The 4,484-nt window shown below is 40.1% G+C and overlaps 1 long non-coding RNA gene across 1 annotated transcript; it reads right to left on the bottom strand.

The window, feature by feature from the left end:
- Window positions 1–441: 441 nt before the first annotated feature.
- Window positions 442–2,012, bottom strand: LOC122130467. The gene is made up of 2 exons (XR_006151895.1): window positions 1,811–2,012; window positions 442–991 (listed from the first exon to the last, which is right to left on the bottom strand). It is a non-coding gene; the product is annotated as an uncharacterized LOC122130467 (long non-coding RNA).
- Window positions 2,013–4,484: the final 2,472 nt, after the last annotated feature.

The raw sequence follows: 4,484 nt of genomic DNA, 5'->3' as shown, positions 1-4,484 counted from the left end.
CTGCACTGGTGTGGCTTTTCCCCAGTATGGATCATCTGGTGTGTCTTGAGATGATACATGTGACTAAAGGCCTTCCCACATGTACTGCACTGGTGTGGCTTTTCCCCAGTATGGATCTTCTGGTGTGTCTTGAGAGCAGACATGCAACTTAAGGCCTTCCCACATGTACTGCACTGGTGTGGCTTTTCCCCAGTATGGATCCTCTGGTGTGTCTTGAGAGTAGACTTGTCACTAAAGGCCTTCCCACATGTACTGGACTGGTGTGGCTTTTCCCTAGTATGGATCATCTGGTGTATCTTGAGATTTGTCATTTGACTAAAGGCCTTCCCACATGTACTGCACTGGTGTGGCTTTTCCCCAGTATGGATCTTCTGGTGTGTCTTGAGAGCAGACATGCAACTTAAGGCCTTCCCACATGTACTGCACTGGTGTGGCTTTTCCCCAGTATGGATCCTCTGGTGTGTCTTGAGAGTATACTTGTTACTAAAGGCCTTCCCACATGTACTGCACTGGTGGGGATTTTTTCCAGTATGAATCATCTGGTGTGTCTTGAGATTTGTCATTTGACGGAAGGCCTTCCCACATGTACTGCACTGATGGGGCTTTTCCCTAGTATGGATCTTCTGGTGTTTCTTGAGATTACACAATTGACTGAAGGCCTTCTTACATGTACTGCACTGATGGGGCTTTTCCCCAGTATGGATCTTCTGGTGTTTCTTGAGATTAGACATTTGACTGAAGGCCTTCCCACATGTACTGCACTGAGGGGGCTTTTCTCCTGTGTGTATTCTTTGATGAATTACAAGATAGCAACGTCTAGCAAATGTTTTGAAACACTGGGAGCATTCATGTTGTTTCTCCCCGGTGTCCTGTCGCTGATGTATTTCCTGGTATGAAGTCTTTCTGCGCTGGAGGCTTCCATGACGTGTCTCTTTGTTTCTTTTTCCCTCAGTATTCCCTTTCTTGTTAGATTGGATCCTTTGAATGTCTCCTAGAATATTATAAGAATACATAATTCAACAATATATTCTCTCTTCTCCTCTATCTGGTATGTTATTTCTACAATACTGGTACATATATTTAAGAAGTTTTTTATGTATTGGTTATTTGATATAATTGAATGTCACTTGAATTGTGACTTAGGATAAAAGTGTCTATAGCGGCCATATGCCATAGTTGAATTGGTCTGTGCTTTGGTGCTTTTATTTTGATATCTGGTGGGTGTGTATGCAAGTCACGTGGGTATTGGCATAGGAATTGGTGAATGAATATATGCACCTGGGCACCTGTGGTAGTATGGGGAGGGGGTGAGTAGGGAGAGCACAGTTTTTGTTGACCGCTCAATATGCTGAGTATTGGAACTTTGGATTTTATGGACTATTGGAACTTTGGATTTTATGGACTAACTAAAACGCTTATTGGATGAATTGCATGTATATTTATTATCGCCACCTTGCACAGAAGCACTTGCACTTTTCTATCTGCTGTCCTATTCAAGAAGGATGTTTATCTGCCCATAAAAATAAACAAAAGAAATCGTAACCTCCAGAGCGGACATTGAAATTGTTGGTAGCGCGTCACTCAAGTGAATCTCCCTTACTTAGCCTCTCGGCGACATTCAGTTGTCGCCGCATTAGTGTCTACCTACAGAGACAAAATGATGCCAGAAACTCTCTCATTTGAATGTACCAGACTGCAGATATTATCTCTTGACTAAAATATACCCACAGTATTTCTGTTCATTGAATAGGTCTCTAAAATTCAAGTGTTGTAAATATACATAACACATTACAATAAGCAAGCAACTTACTTGTAGGTAAAGAGTCAAAGTCACCATACTCTCTTGAATCAAATTCATCTTTAATTTCCATTGGTGAATACTTTTCTTCTCTCAAGGTCATGGTGGGTGACGTGTTCATTTCAGTCTTGCATTCATATTCCAGTTCAGGCTTTTCTTCCACTGTCTTAAATGTAGACAGATATTCTTGTAGGAAATCATCAAATTCTTCTTCTTTTACCTCCTTCTTCACTGAAGTAGCAAGTTGTGAAGGTTCAGTAAATCCAGACATTTCTGACTTCAGTTCTGTTTTGGAAAAAAGGAACTGGGTCAAACTATCCATTGATGCAAGTATAAATCAGCAAAATCAGCAAAGAAAGAACTACAGTATAGTTGTACTGCTGGTGAAGTACACGTACAGCAAACGTTCAGAGCATACCAGTGCAAGCCTTAAAAAGGTGAGGTCAGTTATCTGACTCCACGCTGTGGTGTTAATATATTGCTTCTTCTGTCTGACTGTGACACCCCTTTTGGTTCGTCCGCTCTGCCCGTTTTGTCTGCATGAATGCGTATGTATGTCATTTGAGTGTGTGCGTGCAGGCTGTGTTCACTCTCTGTCTTCCAGGTGCCCGTGATCAACCACCTGGGGGGGGGGGGGGGGGGCGTGTCTTTGTGCTATAAAGAACCGGCACTTCCTGATCGAGAGAGAGCAAGAGGGCAAGAGAGCAAACTGTTGATAGCATGTACTGTGACTTGAAACTTTGGAAATTAAACTTTTGCATTTTGGATAACTTTGTTGTATTTCGGTTTCTTGTAACGAGCCTAAGAGCCGGGACGTTACACTGACCAATTAGCTTCCTGGATTCAAACCTAGCCAATTAGCTGTAGGAGCTTTTAGAATGCAAACTATCATCACAAAGGGTTTTGGGCAGTAATTCCATGTCTATAAGCACTAGGGGTGGAAAAAAAAAAAATCGATTTTTCGATTTCTCTCGATTCTCTCTAGAACGATTCTGTCTCGATTCAGAAAAGTTCATAATCGATTTTTTAATAAATATATATATATATATATATTTTTTTACACATTCATTTTGTGTTGAAATGCAAGCTGCATCGATTATTGCATTGTTCATAGAAAGTCATAATTGTGACAAAGAAAAACTTTTTCTCTAATAAAAAAAATAGAGAAGGTAATTCATCTGTTGATTTTCTTTAATTATCAAACTCAAAGTAGGAAGTGATTTGAGACTCTGAGTAGCAAACTCAAATGTTTTAAAAATCGAGATGCATCGATAATCGTTTTATCGGTTTAGAATTGATAATCGATAATCGGTTTAGAATCGATAATCGGTTTAGAATCGAATCGTTGACCTCTGAATCGGAATCGAATCGAATCGTGAGGTGCCAAGAGATTCCCACCCCTAATAAGCACCATTTACACGTCTGGTGGTCCTGGCGTGGGCGTGCAGCCTGCAGACTCCACAGAGGAGTGTAGTAGGGGGCTGGGAGTGTGAACTGAGAAGTGATGGGGGATGGTGAGGAAAGGTGCACCTGGGCTGGTAAACTGAAGGAGGCTTCCAATCTGCCTTAAAGCTTGTTTATACTGTATGCATATGTGATTATTCATGTAAGCGTGTGTGTCTGTAATACTGATATAAAGATATAGAGTAAGTATAATATCAGACCTACTGTATATCAGAGGTGTAAAGTAACGAATTACATTTACTCACGTCACGTTACTTGTAATTTTTAAGTCGTTTTTGAAATTGGTAATTTTATTTTTACTTAAGTAGATTTTGACTGAAGTATTGTACTTTGCTACATTGGAAATCGCATCCGTTACTGAGTAAAAAAAAAAAAACACTGCATTAACTTTTCGAGTACTCCAAACTGTTCATCGGTAGAGTGACTCCAGCAAAACTGTTGCAATATGCCTAAAGTGCATGTATTTGTATGGCATAGGATGTAAAACTCAGCTGTCAGCTAAGGTGATCAACCGATTGACGCTGGATAAAGTGACGAAACGTTAATACAACGGCAAGGAGTGACAGAATTATATAACATTACTTTTCTGATGGGCTAAGTAGTTGTTGTCAACTTGCTATTGTTAGCTTCAGTTTTATGGCTCCATAAACAGCGAAAAAATATATATTTGCTTTCTGAGGCGTCTCAAATTTTCTTCCAAAATCCAGGTAACATTTGCCGTTTTTCCTGAATGAATAATTATCTTGAACTGACATATTCTTCAAGGTGTCTACAAATTATGCGTGACGTGATGCTATATATTACTTCAAAATAAAGGCCTTCTACCCAATGAGTTGCGCAAACACTGTGGAGAAACTAAAACAGCTCCTTAAGTTAACAAGCAGTGGAGCACTGCGTGGCCACTGATGCGTCGCATCCTAATGTGCATCTGGCCCTTAAATATTACGTTACAGACCTCTAACGTCCTAAATGTCAGATCTTTAAATTAGCTCATTGAGATACTGGTCGTTTATGGGTATTTTCAATAGTAGTTTCGCACAATTCCAAACTGAAAGCTCGCTAGACAGCCTTTGCCTGTTCCAACTTGTTAAAAAGGTTAGCAAGCTACAGCATAGCATATTATGCTATCTTACACATTTGCTTTTTAGGAGATCCGTTATTTACAACGACTACAGGTGCTCCTCTAACAATACTACACACATAGGTTTTTATTACTGCCGTC

The sequence above is a fragment of the Clupea harengus genome, unplaced genomic scaffold (genome assembly GCF_900700415.2).
Source record: "Clupea harengus unplaced genomic scaffold, Ch_v2.0.2, whole genome shotgun sequence".
In the NCBI taxonomy this organism is placed as follows: Eukaryota; Metazoa; Chordata; class Actinopteri; order Clupeiformes; family Clupeidae; genus Clupea; species Clupea harengus.
This window is presented reverse-complemented; position numbering and strand designations above follow the sequence as displayed.